This window comes from Lissotriton vulgaris, chromosome 3_1 (genome assembly GCF_964263255.1).
Source record: "Lissotriton vulgaris chromosome 3_1, aLisVul1.2, whole genome shotgun sequence".
NCBI classification, from domain to species: Eukaryota; Metazoa; Chordata; class Amphibia; order Caudata; family Salamandridae; genus Lissotriton; species Lissotriton vulgaris.
Window position 1 is genome coordinate 1,538,455,308 of NC_141689.1, and position 18,596 is coordinate 1,538,473,903.

General features: G+C 47.6%; 1 protein-coding gene across 1 annotated transcript in view; it reads right to left on the reverse strand.

The window, feature by feature from the left end:
• The window catches only part of GSTCD (glutathione S-transferase C-terminal domain containing), a 991,325-nt gene that overhangs the window by 362,726 nt on the left and 610,003 nt on the right, over positions 1-18,596 (reverse strand). The gene's annotated exons all lie outside the window — the stretch shown is intronic.

Here is an 18,596-nt window from a genome sequence, read left to right on the forward strand (position 1 = left end):
AAAGGTTATATTAAAATAACTTTTGTATTGTAAACACTATCAGATAAAAATCGCACATGTACATTGTGCCAACTGGCACGGGCAACATTCATAAGGGATTATTTACAAGACAGGGCCACAGGGGCCACTGTCAAAATCAGCACTTAGTAGAAATGAAATACTGTCAGAAATTAGAATAAAAGAATATAAAATCACTGTAGCACAAAGTAACAGTTATAAATCACATCCAGTAACTACTGGGAACAGGTACCAGGACCTCACTAGGACCACCTGTACTAAAAAGAACAACCACCTAAGTATCACACAGCATTTAGTGGTCTAGGAAAGAACACATTACCCATGATGCATAAATATACATTCAGAGGAGTAGTAAAGGGAAACACATGATGCATAAACCTACACATTCAGTGGTGTTAAGAATAAGACACATGATGCATCACAAACACATTCAGAGGTGCAGCGCTAGGAGACGCATGATGCCTAAAACATTCAGAGGTGCAGCGCAGGAAAGAAAGACACATGATGCATAAAAACATTCAGAGGTGTAAGATAAGGGAAACACATGATGCATAAACCTACACATTCAGCAGTGTTCAGAACAGAGCACATGATGCAATAAAATACATTCAGATGTGCAGAGCAAGAAGACTCATGATGCCTAAAAACATTCAGAGGTGCAGGAATAACACATATTGTAAGAAAACACATTCAGAGGTGCAATAACCATACAATTGCGCAAAACTTACATAAGCCACCACCTGTGGCAGTCCCTAGGCCAACTGGCCTTGTTGGGGCTAAGACGCCCTGAGTCTCAATGTCAGGGTGCGCTGCCATGCAGCGCCAGTCTCAAGCACAAGCCTAAACGTAGCAGGTGCCCACTACTTGCTGGGCACCTGTGAATATCCCAAGACCTAAACGGTGCAGCTGCCCACTAATTGCTGGGCAGCTGGGGAATCATGAAGGAAACTGCGACAGGTTCTCACTGACCCTTGGGCGCAAACTGCACCCACTGTGGGAGCCTCACAGGCTCTACAAAACACATTCCTCGCAGGCAGAAGAGGGCGGGCACCGGCAATGTGCCCCTACGCCCCCTCTATCTTATATGGCCCTCGAGCCTCGCTGGGCTCGTAAATCGTGTACGTCCCCTAGAGCCTCCGTGGCTCTAAACACAAAAATGGCCCTCTGAGCCCCACAGGCTCTCTACACAATTCTGCCCCGTCGTTGGAGCCTCTCTGGGCTCTAGATTGCGAATGCCCCCTCGTTGGAGCCATCTGGGCTCGTGAAGAACGGTGGGGCGACCCGCTGCCAATCGGGGCCGCCCTGACTCTGTGCCTCTTGACCGGCACTTCCTCGCACGTCTAAGGGCTTTCAGGCGCACCTCGCCTATCAGCGCTCACTCGCGCTCAGTCCCGGCCGGTCTCAGCAAGCCCCCCGCCCGGTCTCAGTCCTTCAGGGAGCGGTGGGGAGCAGAGACGGCAGGCCGGGGGCTGGGAGAATTCACAAGATTCCCTTGGCGAGGTCGGGTCAGTCTTCCCCGGTCCCGGCGGTGATCACGGCAATTCCTCGGCTTCCGCAGCAGCTTCTGCAGAGCCAGCCAATCCCGTCGCGGCTCCTGTGACGAGCCCCTCTGGACGCGAGGCCGCCAACCAATGGCAGCGCGGCCTCGCCGATGACGCTACGCTCCACGGGCCAATCCCGTCGCGGCTCTGGTGAAGGGGCTCGGCTCTCTCATCCAATCAGAGCGCGGCGGGCTCGATCATCGTGGCGTCGGCTCCGACCAAGTAAGGGAGACTTCCACGGGAGTTCACGGACCCCGGGCTGCGACGGTGACACGGCACATAGCGGTTCTCAGCGTTTCTCACACTGGGGAGGCCCACAAGTCTCCGATCTGCACCCCACACGTGTCGATGAACACGTCGATCTCGGTCACACAGCAGGCTGGGTCAGCGCGGCACCCTCACTCAAATTAGAGAGCAGCCAGCACGCTCCACGGGGCAAACAGCAGATCTCAGTCGAGCAGCCCCCGATTTCCACCGCACACAGCAGCTCACGATTTCCTCAGCCCACAGCAGCTTCAGGGGGGAAAACAGCGCCCAAAGGTCCCCAGCAAAGTAGGACACACAGTCCAGCAACGAGGTCCTTCCAGGCAGTCCTGAAATTATAAAGAGGGAGCAGCATAGCCCCCAGCAAGGAAAATGCAGCTTCTCCATGCTGCAAAAGGTCCCAGAGATTCCCAGGGGGCAAAGCCAAGTCTCCCCCATCAGCCCAGCAAGGCAGAGGGGTCCCCCAGGAGTCCAGGAAAGTCCATCAGAGGTCCAGGGGCTGGGCAGGGCCCAGGGATTCCCCTGAGCCCCAGCAGCAGCATGCCCCTGGCAGATTCAAGTTAGAAACAAGAACTAGTTGGAAGGGGACACAGCCCCTTCTTATACACAGAAAAGTCTTTAAAGTCTTTGTGTAGGCAGTGTGAGAACCAGCTAGAACTGGTTATAGGGAAGTCCTGTCAGTATCAGGGACAGAGGTGACAGTCGCCCAGCGGGGGGTGGAGCCAGCATTGTGGTTTGGCAGGCACAGTCCTTCACTATCAGGTGCCATCTCCTCCCACTTCCCTGGCAGCAGATGCTGCCTTTCATCCATGGGCTGACTCAGGCAACCTCCTGGGCTCTCCAGCCCCTGTCACCCTCAAACCAGACAGTCAATCCACAGCAGGCCCAGGCACTCCTGGACCAGGCTCACCAGCCAATCACACGCCAGACACAAATTACACAAATATACCAACTTCTAAAAGTGGCACTTCTAGACTAGACACAGTCATGCCGCATATACCATTTCGCAGCATTCAGTCTCACGAGTTCTCTCATACCAAACTCGCCCCTGCACTCCCCACACATCAGGAACTACCATGGGCATACATATTCCCCATTCATTCCTATGGGAGGGTAGGTCACTCACCACACATACACAGAGAGCTCAAGCACTTTACACTGTACCACAGTGAAAAAGTGCGCAGAGGCCTAAAATCACCAACACCAGGTCACAGAAACAGGCTAGGAAAAAGCAAAAAGTCTCGGGGTGAACCTGCCTAAAGGGCCGGGCCCAACACAACCCCCTTCCAGCCAAAACGCAGGGTAGACCAATCACTCCACTGATGGGCTTCACTGCTTTGGGCGACAAAACACGGACACGAGCCCGCACAGCAGGGACACCTTCCGGTTCTACGCCACTCTGAACCCACCTGGTTACCTCCAAACAATAACTCTCTGACACAACTAGGATACCCCACTGGTACTCACTAGTCATCCACAGCCAAGACCAGGACATAGGCCATCCAAATCACAGGTCCTAACCAATCCACAGAGTGGGGGCAGTAACCCCTGGCACACAATAGCCATTCTCCACTCTTCCTCAGTGTAGCTACAACTACCACTGATCCTTCAACCTAGGGACCATACCCTCAGGCTGACCAGAGGTCACGGGCAAGAATGCCCCACCCTACCTCTACTTCTGGGTTTCCGCACCCTCACAGAGAAGCACTCACCAGAACACAATTCTCCTATCAGCTCAGGACCTCACTCCATCACTGGTCTACCACCTGGAAACTATTTCACATCTGAGGTACAAAGCACACAGCACAGTTCCTCTTCAAGCAGGTGGGGGGACACAGCACACAGCAAAGTCCCCTTTCCTCTACCTTAGTGGAAACAACAAACTGCAGGTGAGCCCCAGAACACACAGCAAGGGCAGCCCCCTCAGTCTCTTCTGCTGATCCACTTTGGCAGAGATTCCTCTTGACCTAGAAGTTTCCTAATCTCCCAACCTAAGATCTAAACCCTCAGGTTGCACCGGGGTCAGAAGTAAGGACACCGTCCCTCTGCACCCCCTTCCAGTTCCATGACTACAGGCCCAGTATGTCTCAGGCTAGACAGAGCACACGCCAACGGCGTATCAGCGACACACTCTCCTCCAGTACTCCCTATCACAGGGTAATTCTCAGTATGTCCCAGGCTAGACAGAGCACACGCCAGCGGCGTATCAGTGACACACTTTCCTTCAGTACTCCTTCCAGGTCAGGCCACAACCCCAACCTGGCTTTCCCCCCTCCTCGGGGAACGACCTCCAGAGGCCCCACCAATGGTCAAGCACTCTAGACGGTCAAATGCTCAGCGAGCCAGGACTTCTGCACCCTCCACTTAGGAGCGGTACTGCCCAACACTAGGACCGCCGGAGTTCTGGTTACAGACACTCCCCGTCCTCTAGACACAGGAAGATCCTCCTCAAATGACCTATGTACAGCTTAGTCCCCTGACCTGGTGCTCCCTTAGGGAACCCTCCAGGCCCTGAGATAGGGTTTCGGGCCAACGTGGGACACACCGTCCCACACTCACTCCGCCTCCACTGAGACAGGGCGTGAGCCCCTACACCCCTACCATACTACTGGGACCTAGCTGGGTTACACATGAACCTCTTCCCCTTCACAGGATCATCAGATACACAAGCCACTCCTTTTAGAATCACTCCCTAATGCCTCTGCAAGACATCTAGCACACCGCCAGACATCCACCTTCTTGTCCAGTGCCTCTGCAGGACCTCCTGCACACCACCAGAGGTACACCTCACGTACAAGCTCCTTAAAAAAAACTCACACCAACTCCTCCAGTTCAAGACACCACTCATTATTATTATTATTATTATTATTATTACTGAGTTTTATATAGCGCGTGGTTACCCTTGGGCATCCCAGCGCTCATCCAGAGTGCGCACCATACCAGGGAGAGCATTAAGCAGGGAACAGATGGGTCTTTAAAAGTTTTCGAAATCGCAGAGTGCCAGTTTCAGAGCGCAGGGCCAGTGGGAGAAAATTCCATAGCGTTGCCACATTGACGGAAAACCTTCTCCCGTCGGACCTCATCCACACACTCCCCCTCCAGACTGGTGAGACAGTTCCTCACTGCCTCTGACTCTCAACCTGTACCCCTCTTACTGAGCACCAGGCACCATACTCTGGGAACAGGGAATGGGACTTCACACGCACTGGACACATTTAAGCTGCCACCACTGGATCCTACCACACTGGGGAATCCAGACACACACACTACACTCAGGGAACAACCACCCTCCTGAGCTAGCCATTTCTCCTCCACACCCCTTCTCTCTCCTATCTACCCACACACACACATGGGGACAGGAACAGGGATTGGGCACTGGACCCAGCAAGGGATTCCTAAGCTATGGGAACCTCCCCCTCTACTGGCGTCCCGCCCTGTCAATTTCTCTCATATGCCACTAAACATACAGTGCAGAAACAGATTTGAAAATGACACTTTTAGGAAAAACAAAAATCAAAAACAATAATCCCAAACATGTGACTATCTGAAGAAAAATTGCAGTGTTTTGTAATGTAGCCAGTTGTCGCTGTGGCACTGCGCAAACACAAGTCAAAATCCGCACCGCTGACCAACAATGTAAGAACTGGATATTTCTGGTAGGCTAAGGCTGACGCCAAAGCCAGGCATAAACCACCATTCTAGTCAGGGCAAGGAAGTCACACGCCAAGATAACCCCTGCTCACCCCCTTGGTAGCTTGGCACAAGCAGTAAGGCTAAACTCGGAGGCAATGTGTAAAGTATTTGCTCCAGCGCACAACAGCAACAACATACTAGGCACACCACAAAAGGGACTCCACACAAGGTTATATTAAAATAACTTTTGTATTGTGAACACATATCAGATAAAAATCGCACATGTACATTGTGCCAACTGGCACGGGCAACATTCATAAGGGATTATTTACAAGACAGGGCCACAGGGGCCACTGTCAAAATCAGCACTTAGTAGAAATGAAATACTGTCAGAAATTAGAATAAAGAATATAAAATCACTGTAGCACAAAGTAACAGTTATAAATCACATCCAGTAACTACTGGGAACAGGTACTAGGACCACCTGTACTAAAAAGAACAACCACCTAAGTATCACACAGCATTTAGGGGTCTAGGAAAGAACACATTACCCATGATGCATAAATATACATTCAGAGGAGTAGTAAAGGGAAACACATGATGCATAAACCTACACATTCAGTGGTGTTAAGAATAAGGCACATGATGCATCACAAACACATTCAGAGGTGCAGCGCTAGGAGACACATGACGCCTAAAACATTCAGAGGTGCAGCGCAGGAAAGAAAGACACATGATGCATAAAAACATTCAGAGGTGTAAGATAAGGGAAACACATGATGCATAAACCTACACATTCAGCGGTGTTCAGAACAGAGCACATGATGCAATAAAATACATTCAGAGGTGCAGCGCAAGAAGACACATGATGCCTAAAAACATTCAGAGGTGCAGGAATAACACATGATGTAAGAAAACACATTCAGAGGTGCAATAACCATACAATTGCGCAAAACTTACATAAGCCACCACCTGTGGCAGTCCCTAGGCCAACTGGCCTTGTTGGGGCTAAGACGCCCTGAGTCTCAATGTCAGGGTGCGCTGCCATGCAGCGCCAGTCTCAAGCACAAGCCTAAACGTAGCAGGTGCCCACTACTTGCTGGGCACCTGTGAATATCCCAAGACCTAAACGGTGCAGCTGCCCACTAATTGCTGGGCAGCTGGGGAATCATGAAGGAAACTGCGACAGGGTCCTCACTGACCCTTGGGCGCAAACTGCACCCACTGTGGGAGCCTCACAGGCTCTACAAAACATATTCCTCGCAGGCAGAAGAGGGCGGGCACCGGCAATGTGCCCCTACGCCCCCTCTATCTTATATGGCCCTCGAGCCTCGCTGGGCTCGTAAATCGTGTATGTCCCCTAGAGCCTCCGTGGCTCTAAACACAACAAGCATTGGAAATGCAATAGGTCTCGCATTAGAAAAGTTGGAGTTATTGGTCTTGTAAATGACATATTTTATTTATTTGTTGGTTTTTAAAATTGCTAAATTGATGGCTTTGTCATTTACAATGCCAATAGTTATAACTTTCGCGAATGTGACACTTATAGCATTTGGAATGCAACATGTTTTGTATTTACGTGACTTAGATGGCAGCTCTGGTCGTTAGGCCACATCTCTAGAGAGCAGGAGAGTGCAGCAGGGGAGAGAAGCACAGCAATGCAATAGGTCTCGCATTAGGAAAGTTTGAGCTATTGGTATTGTAAAGGACACATTTTTTATTTATGTGCTTGTTTTGAAAATAGCGAATTAATAGCTTTGTTATTTACAATGCCAATAGTTTTATCTTTCGCAAATGTGACACCTATTGTAACACAATATGTGTTGTGAGGGTGAGTGAGGGTGAGGGTGAGGGGTTGAGGGTGAGGGGTTGAGGGTGAGGGGTTGAGGGTGAGGGGTTGAGGGTGAGTGAGGGTGAGGGGTTGAGGGTGAGTGAGGGTGAGTGAGGGTGAGTGAGGGTGAGTGAGGGTGAGTGAGGGTGAGGGTGAGGGGTTGAGGGGGAGGGGTCGAGGGTGAGGGGTCGAGGGTGAGGGGTCGAGGGTGAGTGAGGGTGAGGGTGAGTGAGGGTGAAGGGTTGAGGGTGAGTGAGGGTGAGGGTGAGTGAGGGTGAGGGGTTGAGGGTGAGTGAGGGTGAGTGAGGGTGAGGGGTTGAGGGTGAGTGAGGGTGAGGGTGAGGGTGAGGCTGAGGGGTTGAGGGTGAGTGAGGGTGAGTGAGAGTGAGGGTGAGGCTGAGGGGTTGAGGGTGAGTGAGGGTGAGTGAGAGTGAGGGTGAGGCTGAGGGGTTGAGGGTGAGTGAGGGTGAGTGAGAGTGAGGGTGAGGCTGAGGGGTTGAGGGTGAGTGAGGGTGAGTGAGGGTGAGTGAGGGTGAGTGAGGGGTTGAGGGTGAGGGGGTGAGTGAGGGTGAGGGTGAGGGGTTGAGGGTGAGTGAGGGTGAGGGTGAGTGAGGGAGGGTGAGGGAGGGTGAGGGTGAGTGAGGGTGAGTGAGGGTGAGTGAGGGTGAGTGAGGGTGAGTGAGGGTGAGGGTGAGTGAGGGTGAGTGAGGGTGAGTGAGTGAGGGTGAGTGAGTGAGGGTGAGGACCTAAAAGCCACGGGCACAGCACCAAATCGCCCAGTTAGTTTAACTCTGGTTAAAGCCCTATATCCTCGCAAGCTCGATGCGCATGCGCATCGAATAGCGAGACCTAAAAATAGGAGAAGATATATTACAATGGGCTCAGATTAATACCAGAGTCAGTTGTGCTGAATAGTTAATTTGGGAGACTGTTTTGGGTAGAAAGGGGGAAGGGACTCCGAGATGAGGTTGACCCTGTGACCCTTATTTTTGGTCATATGTAATGTTTCTGTGCCATGCCATAGGAAAAGGCTGGGGTCCTTGTGTCTTAAAGAAAGGAGAGAAAAATGTGTATATGCTCTTTAGGCAAGAGATACTATGCAGAAAGGGTCAGACTAGCCACTATGACATTTCTTTTGAGGGCTGCAAGTTAAGAATGCTATTGCCTCTACCGGGCTGGTTCAACAAGAGGTTGGGTTGGAATTCCTGACTGATCTCATAGGTTTAAGACCACTAATGGCCTGGAGATCTATCTGGGCCAAGGGGGAAACTGGTTTTACCAGGAGAATCATTCAAGACTGCCTCCGATTGGATAAATATAGTCTGATCCCATGGCTTAATTACGTCATAACATCATTTAGGGATGCATTCGATTTGAATGTTTTTCTGGACCCCGCTAGTGCCACTGATATTTCAAAAAAAGAGCTTAAACATGTCTATCTGGGGGCTAAAGCCAAATTGCGTAGGGATGCCACTTGCCTGTATGTAACACATCAATTTTATCACTCTAATAATCAGGCAAGCTTCAGCTTTTCTAAGTATTTAAAAGTGGTTACCAAGCAATCCCACCAGTATGTCCTTACCAGACTACGATTAGGTATTGTCCAATCTGGTGGCTTTCCCCCTGATAAAAAAGTATACATCAACCCCCTGCCCATGTGATGGGTCTTCGAAGCAGAGCACCGAGCACTTTTTGCTTCTTTGTCCTTTGTATCTCCGTATTGCCTACCTTAAACCGCTTTTAAAAAAGTATTCTGTGTCAACTGTTAAAACTGCTATGAGGCTTTTATTTGCTCTTGACGAACCAGATGTGTGTTTTTTTACAGCGGTATTTATTTTGAAATCTGTGTCAGTCAGGAAAAGTATGGCCTTTTTAACCTAACAGCGAATGCATTGTTTCCAGTAAAATGAACAGCCCCTGCCTATTCTGCTGCCCCTCTCTTTTATTGATTGTATGACTTAATATTTCACCAATTGCTTTGTACTATTGATGTATTATATGTGCTTTTATGATTGTTTTTTTCAAATGATCGAATAAAGCTTTTGAAATGAAATGAATGCTTAATTTAAGCTGGTGGCTGCAGGTGGGCCCAACTTAATCTAGTCATTATAGTTGCCTTGGCCTTGACTCAACAGGACCTTACTCGCTAGCATCGACTTTGCGTGCCTTGCACAAGCTGTTTTGTATACCTGATTGATGTATTGGATAACTATCTACTTTGGCATAAGTAACCTCGCTTTGTTGTAAAGCGCTCAGATATCCGCAAGGGTCTTGTTCGCGCTCTATAAAACTTTCAAAATAAATAAATAAAACTGTAAAACAGAACAAAAGAGAGAAAGGCATCAAGGGTCGGTGGTAGAAGGAGGAAGGGAAATATGGAAAACAGTGAAAAGGGAGAAAGCAAAGATGAGAAAGAACCTGTAAGAGTGAGAATGTGAATGGAGAATATGTTGGTGGATGAAAGAGCCAGGAGCTGAACTCGAGTAGACAGCCTTGGTATTCAACAACACAGCTCCCACCACAGATTCCCTCACTACCACCCTTTAAAAGTGTCCTTCAAGTCGTTCTCAGATGTATTTAATTAGTTATATAGCGCCACTCAAACTAGTGTAGGGTGTCCAGAGCACTTTACATCATACACACTACACCGAAACAATCAATCATTGGTGTGTAAATCAGTGTAGAGCAAATTTTACATAAGACCGAGGACTACAAGGTGTAGGAGTCAATGTCATCCATACTTATACACTGTATAGTTGAAAAGTGCTTGGTCTAGAGAAGCACAAACTCAGAATTTAAAACGTAAACACTATGGTTGGGGGTTCTCTTTAATAATCAGAACTGGTTCTATCCAAATGAATCAATGTTCCAATATTAGGATTTCATGCGGCTCTTTGATGATGGTTATAGCTCACTGTTCTATGTTAGGATTGTAACTTATAAAGTGACAAAATAATATCTCACACAAAAGCAGTAACCTACTGACCTGTTTACATTATATGTACTTAGTGATCTGCATGATACAAGTTCTTTGCAGCAGGCACATTAACCCACTGTGGCTACCTTACATGAGTGATAACTTCCGATCTCTCTCAATGAAGAACATTAATCACCAGAGTTATCTTGACATTTTTATTGTTGCCTGAAAATTGCTGGAGACCAGGAATGCAGCAGCAGGTACTTTTCAAATCATAATGCATTTGCAAGCACTACTCCCCCAGCCAAAGTCAGCGATCTTTGTTTAGCTGGTGTATGAAGATGCAAGATTATATACATGTTTTTTTTCACATTTGGCCCAATTACTATGTGAATGTAAACAACAACAAAGCATACTTGCAAACTAGGACTACATGCCTACTACCTTTCTCAATATTTCACTTCATAACTTCAATTGTATTTATTTAACCGTCCTACGGTCTCTCTCATACAATGGGTGATTTGTATAGAGTCACTGGAAAGTCCACAAGGTTGTATTTGCCACCCACCCACCCACCCCACCCCACCCCACCACACCCCACCCCACCCCACCCCACCCCACCACACCCCACCCCACCCCACCACACCCCACCAGAATGTTAGTGTATCATACGCCCCTGTTGCCAAGGGTCATTATATGAGGAGTGTCACACAAACCATACCTATAGCTTTTTTAACCAAATCTTAACTTGCGGACTATTGTTGACTAAATGCCAAAGACTGTCAGAACGGTAAAGAAAAGACCGACACGACATGGGACACTTCAGCTGGTACTAGTACCCCTGGGCCGTGCTATGCTCGCTGTCAATGTGCACTCCGAGTTTCACGGTCATGTGCTCCCTGGAAAGGTAGTAGTTGCAGTTCGGATGAGTACTTACAAATTTGGAGCCCTTCCTGTCCTGCTCCTCGCTGCCGGGGGTTTGCAGGCCGCGCTTCCTGGAATGTTTGGGTTCCCTGCTGCGTCCTGGAGGGGGAGACGACTCCCTGGAGCCCGAGGGCCTGCGGACGTCCATTACAAGGCACAGGCACCTGAGGCGGAGGCCAGACTACGCCAAAGCAGCTTATCGCTAGCCAGGAATTAGCTCGTGGGATCCTCTTAAATCAGTTGACAGCAGCCGAGACTGTCCTGCGCACTCTGATCGCGCGCCTTCACCTGCGGCTCCTTACGCCACAAAGCTTAGAAAACACTCAAGTTCTCCCAACTGTCAGCTGGCACCCAAAGGGGCTCCTAGCCAGCTCCGCTCCCCAAATCCAAAAGTTCCCGCCGATCTGGGAACGCCTCTTCCGCACTTCCAACCAATGGCAGAGCGTGGTCCGCCCTTTGCTTCTCCCGCGAAAGCACAGAGACTGAGATGAGTCGCGTCATTGCCCATAGGCCACCGCCCCACAGAGGCTGCCTTCAGCCGAAGGAGGTGAATCATAGCTCAACACACCGATAAGGTATGTGGGCGTGGCCACCACGGACATCGGACATGTTAGAGTCAGGCCAGGCGTTATTTACATGCAGTGGTCTTTATGTTCAATCTGAGAAACTAGTCGATCCTAGCCTGACCTCAACTTCCTAATTGAAGTCAAAACAAATCATGTTTTATTTTTGTCTTGGTTAACTTTTTTTATTTAAACTCTGCTATGTTTTATTCTCGATCTTTCTCTTTTCGTGTTCCCAAATATAGACATGGATGCGTGACTGATAGGATTGCCACTAGCTGGTACTTTACCATACTTGCCTGTATTTTTAGATCCATGGTAGTACAAGTCACGTTTAAAGTACTCGCATGGGTGTCTTTGTATGTGACGCGGGCTGCATAACCAAAAGCTGCCTACGGACATAATAAGCAAAGCAACAAAGGTGATTGGCCCATGCTGCCGTTTTTGCTGGGGTGCACGACGCACCGTGCAGTTCAAATGATGGCGGACCAGAGAGGGAGCATATCTTCAAGGAGTTCTGCCTCCTGATTGGCTGTTGAAATAAACACTGAATAGAAACCTGTGGTGCGCGCGCACCAGAGAGGAGCCGACTCGGGAATCGAAACCAGTGGTGCGCGCGCACCAGAGGAGCGGGGGTAAGGGAGCGCGAAGACGCCGAGACAAGGTAGGCGATGTGTGTGTAAGGGGGGGTTCTCTGTGTATGTGTGTGCGTGCGTGTGTGTGTGTGTGTGTGCGGGGGGGGGCTGTATGTGTGTTTGCACATGTTGTTAACAGCCTGCCGGAATCGGAGCGCGTGTTGACGCGCGCGACCTGATCCCAGCAGGCTGCTGCTGCGTGCGCGTGACAGTCTGTTGTCTCACGATTTCCTCAGCCCACAGCAGCTTCAGGGGGGAAAACAGCGCCCAAAGGTCCCCAGCAAAGTAGGACACACAGTCCAGCAACGAGGTCCTTCCAGGCAGTCCTGAAATTATAAAGAGGGAGCAGCATAGCCCCCAGCAAGGAAAATGCAGCTTCTCCATGCTGCAAAAGGTCCCAGAGATTCCCAGGGGGCAAAGCCAAGTCTCCCCCATCAGCCCAGCAAGGCAGAGGGGTCCCCCAGGAGTCCAGGAAAGTCCATCAGAGGTCCAGGGGCTGGGCAGGGCCCAGGGATTCCCCTGAGCCCCAGCAGCAGCATGCCCCTGGCAGATTCAAGTTAGAAACAAGAACTAGTTGGAAGGGGACACAGCCCCTTCTTATACACAGAAAAGTCTTTAAAGTCTTTGTGTAGGCAGTGTGAGAACCAGCTAGAACTGGTTATAGGGAAGTCCTGTCAGTATCAGGGACAGAGGTGACAGTCGCCCAGCGGGGGGTGGAGCCAGCATTGTGGTTTGGCAGGCACAGTCCTTCACTATCAGGTGCCATCTCCTCCCACTTCCCTGGCAGCAGATGCTGCCTTTCATCCATGGGCTGACTCAGGCAACCTCCTGGGCTCTCCAGCCCCTGTCACCCTCAAACCAGACAGTCAATCCACATCAGGCCCAGGCACTCCTGGACCAGGCTCACCAGCCAATCACACGCCAGACACAAATTACACAAATATACCAACTTCTAAAAGTGGCACTTCTAGACTAGACACAGTCATGCCGCATATACCATTTCGCAGCATTCAGTCTCACGAGTTCTCTCATACCAACCTCGCCCCTGCACTCCCCACACATCAGGAACTGCCATGGGCATACATATTCCCCATTCATTCCTATGGGAGGGCAGGTCACTCACCACACATACACAGAGAGCTTAAGCACTTTACACTGTACCACAGTGAAAAAGTGCGCAGAGGCCTAAAATCACCAACACCAGGTCACAGAAACAGGCTAGGAAAAAGCAAAAAGTCTCGGGGTGAACCTGCCTAAAGGGCCGGCCGACAAAACTTGGACATGTAAGGAACGAGATAAAATAGGTATATGTAAGATATAGACATGTTCAGACATTAAACCAGCTGCAACTATACTCTGTAACTGACTCTCATATAGGGTCCAGCCAGCGCTATATAAAACGTTGCAAATAAAAAAAAAAATATATATATATATATATATATATGTACCACGTGACTCCTCTGAATCTCTCGGTGTTTCCAGCTCCAGCTCCAGCTTAGCACACCAGCAAACAGAAGGGAGACGGACCACAGAACTTCAGCATAACGATTTATTCGGTACACAAAAAGCAGCTACGCGTTTCTGGCAAGTTATGCCCTTGATCACGCTTTAATATATATATATTCACTGAAAAAACCATAGGTTTCACACCAGTTATAGTTAGCTGGAAATTTTATTGACATAAAACCATTGAAATTCCCACGTTATAGTTAGTTGGACTCACTATAACTTGCGCGCCTGCAATGCACTGCTGATGACGTCACATATTACATCACTCATGACATGGTCAGTGACATCACTCATGACATCACTGATGACACCATCCTTGTGACAGAGTGAGAGACCTCCTTTCAGTGTAATGTAAGCCTTGAAACACATATTCAAAAAAAGTCTTTAACATTTTCAAAAAATGGAGATACCCATACCAGTTACAACAAACAATTCAGTAATTCCACCATCTATATACACATCCACTCATTCACCAACAGTTCTATATAGTCACTCATACATATACTCACTCATTATATGTAGTGATACACCTATACATCCTGTTACACTTCGACAGTCATCCAAAAGTTACTCACACACATATTCACACATGCAAAAAAACTATTGAACATCCATTTATTTGCATATACAGCAATACACACACTACCACTTTACTTCTAAGAATACTTACACATACTTACTCTCTTAAACAATCACTTATATAAACACATACTTATTTAAACAGAAACACTTTCAATCTCTCACTCTCACATATACTCACTTATGTACATCAATACTCACATATACTAGATTAAAACATATGTCGTTACTGAAAAAGACAATAGTGAGACAGTCATTCACTCACTAACACACACATATACACACTCATCCACCTATACAGTCCTGCACATATGCTGTCTTAAAAACACATACAAACAGTGAGTCAGTCACCAACCCATACAGCCACTTTTACACAAAGTGAAACACTGATACATACATTTCAATATTTAAAAGTTACTTGCTAATATATGTATTCACTAAGATACACTTAATAAGGCAGTTAACCAATCAATTCTTTTAAAAACAAACATCCATTTACACACTTATTTAACCATTTATTATTCCATCGTACTTTACAAATACATATACAAAACAAATTTATTTTTCAGAAAGACACACATTCACTGGATGGTGTCATCAGTGATGTCACTGACCATGTCATGAGTGATGTAATATGTGACGTCATCAGCAGTGCATTGCAGGCGCGCAAGTTATAGTGAGTCCAACTAACTATAACGTGGGAATTTCAATGGTTTTATGTCAATAAAATTTCCAGCTAACTATAACTGGTGTGAAACCTATGGTTTTTTCAGTGAATTTAATAGGTTTTTAAATGCTAATTCCTAACTATAACTGGTGTGAAACCTATGGTTTTTTCAGTGAATTTCATAGGTTTTTTAAATGCTAATTCCTTTCTATATCGAGTTTCTAACCTATGGGTTTTTTTTACAATTTGCTGTTTTGTGTAAGTATTAATTTTTTTTTTTTTTAATCATTTTTTCCTGGGGCGCTCTGGGTGCGCGCTCCGGTAAGCTCTCCGGTAAGCTCTCCGGTAAGCTCTCCGGAAAGCGCACCCAGAGCGCTACTTTCGTTCGTGGAAAAAAATATGAAAGAAAAGTTAATAATAACGCAAAACATTTCGTACCATACAAATAAAAGCAGTTTTTTTTTTAAATAAGGAAATGAAAATGATTATGCATTTCCGTAAAACTATGATGACGTGACTTCGGCGCGCAACGTAAGCGCCCCCGGAAGCGCCTACGTTCGCGCCGCGTATGCGCCCCCGGAAGCGCCTACGTTCGCGCCGCGTATGCGCCCCCGGAAGCGCCTACGTTCGCGCCGCGTGTGCGCCCCCGGAAGCGCTCCGGAGCGCGCAGCGTCAGCGCGTCAAGTCATGTGACCTTAAAATAACACTTTTCATTGGTTGCTAACAGTTTTTTTTACAAAGAATGAAATCCCCACCCATTTCCTTCACTTCTTCTTTCACTTTTGTGACTGCAAGACCTGCCTTTTTGCTCCTGGATCTTTCTTGGTTTTACCATGGCTGCCAGAGAATCCAGCAGTGATGAAGAACCTGAATTTATCAATGAAGAGCCTCCTCAACGAAAGGTGAAGGAACATTTCATTTGGAATTTTTTTTAAATACCACCCAACCAAAAAAAGGTGAATGCTCCAAAAGTGGAGTGCAGGATCTGCAAAGAAGTGCTGTCACGGGGTAACCCCTTAAAAAAATACTCATTTGGAAACTTCACGATGATCCGGCATGTGGAGAGGAAGCACCCCCAGAATTTTGCCCGGGAAAGTGTCAGGGCTCTGGCACAACAGGTTCCCAGTGATGGGGCCTCAACATCCACCGGAGGAGCAACTTCTTCTGGGAGGGGGCAATCGCAGGAGCTGGTGCCAAACATTCAACTTGCTTTTAACCATGGTGCCCTCAGATCCAGATACTGCAATCAACTGCTTACCTTTGGAGAACAAAGTGTACAGCTCATGGTTCGAGCATTAGAAAACCATCGCTGCCCTTTCCACCCCTAATTTTTTTTGTTCTTTTTGCTCCTGTTGAGCAGTTTCCATTCCCTGTTTTTGTTCCTGTTTTGAAAAAAGAAGAAAACAAAAAGTTCTTTTCAGAACTACCTCCAATTCTCATCAAAGAGCTATATTCTTAAAAAAAATGAAAAAGAGTAAGTGAAATGGAGAGCATTGATAATGGAAAGGAAAATGAGTAAGAAAGAACAGAAAGGTAAGAGAGGAGAAAGGAAATGAAGTAGGGGGACTGAAAGAAGGTGAGTGTTGGGAAGGAAAGTAAGGAGCAGGAGAGTGAATATGGGGAATGTGGATATTCAAAGAAAATGTTGAAAAGGAATGGTAGTGGAAGGGTAAGAAAAGATACATTGCTGGAGTTGAAGGCTGAAAGCCTCATTTATGAAGCCATGCGTCACCTTAACACAACCAGAGCGTCACTTTTTGTGACGCATCAGTCCAGTAAAAAATGCACCTTATTTATTAATATTTACAAAGTGGCGCATCTAGGTAGATGCGTCACTTTGTAAGCCCCTGCGCCACATTATTCCTACGTCAGGTGTAATGTATGCAAAAGGGATGTATTGACGCAAGAAAGGGTCGTAGAGGTGACACAATGAATAAACTGGAGGCCTCATTTCTGAAAAGTGACGCATCACTGCGTGAAAACAGCGATGTGTCACTTTTCTGTGCGCATTCCTTACGACATTCCAGATGTGTCATATTTAATGTATGACGAATCATGTCGCAAGGAGTTACAGATACGTCAGTATTTCTGACGTATCTGTAAACACAAAAGTGACGCATTGCTGGAGTGCGTCACAAAAGTGACGCAACTCCAGTAATGCGTCCTTTCACATGGGGAAAGCACCATGTGAAAGGTCTTGCGTCAGTCTTACACCTGCTGTGAGGCAGCCGCAAGATTTTGGCGCAACAGCATCCTAAAAGTGACGCAGTGAAATCTCATAGATTTCACTGCGTCGCTATTACGAAGCTTTTTGCGGGGGAACGCCCCCTCTGCATACATTATACCTGACGCAGGTATAATGCGGCGCAGGGTTTTAAAAAGTGACCCATCTACCTAGATGCGTCACTTTTTAAATATAGCGCAACGAGGCGCATTTTTTTACACCGCCGGTGCGATGCGTCACTTTTCTGTGCGCACTCCTTACGACATTCCAGATGTGTCATATTTAATGTATGACGAATCATGTCGCAAGGAGTTACAGATACGTCAGTATTTCTGACGTATCTGTAAACACAAAAGTGACGCATTGCTGGAGTGCGTCACAAAAGTGACACAACTCCAGTAATGCGTCCTTTCACATGGGGAAAGCACCATGTGAAAGGTCTTGCGTCAGTCTTACACCTGCTGTGAGGCAGGCGCAAGATTTTGACGCAACAGCATCCTAAAAGTGACGCAGTGAAATCTCATAGATTTCACTGCGTCGCTATTACGAAGCTTTTTGCGGGGGAACGCCCCCTCTGCATACATTATACCTGACGCAGGTATAATGTGGCGCAGGGTTTTAAAAAGTGACCCATCTACCTAGATGCCTCACTTTTTAAATATAGCGCAACAAGGCGCATTTTTTTACACCGCTGGTGCGATGCGTCACTTTTCTGTGCGCACTCCTTACGACATTCCAGATGTGTCATATTTAATGTATGACGAATCATGTCGCAAGGAGTTACAGATAGGTCAGTATTTCTGACGTATCTGTAAACACAAAAATGACGCATTGCTGGAGTGCGTCACAAAAGTGACGCAACTCCAGTAATGCGTCCTTTCACATGGGGAAAGCACCATGTGAAAGGTCTTGCGTCAGTCTTACACCTGCTGTGAGGCAGGCGCAAGATTTTGACGCAACAGCATCCTAAAAGTGACGTAGTGAAATCTCATAGATTTCACTGCGTCGCTATTACAAAGCTTTTTGCGGAGGAACGCCCCCTCTGCATACATTATACCTGACGCAGGTATAATGTGGCGCAGGGTTTTAAAAAGTGACCCATCTACCTAGATGCGTCACTTTTTAAATATAGCGCAACGAGGCGCATTTTTTTACACCGCCGGTGCGATGCGTCACTTTTCTGTGCGCACTCCTTACGACATTCCAGATGTGTCATATTTAATGTATGACGAATCATGTCGCAAGGAGTTACAGATACGTCAGTATTTCTGACGTATCTGTAAACACAAAA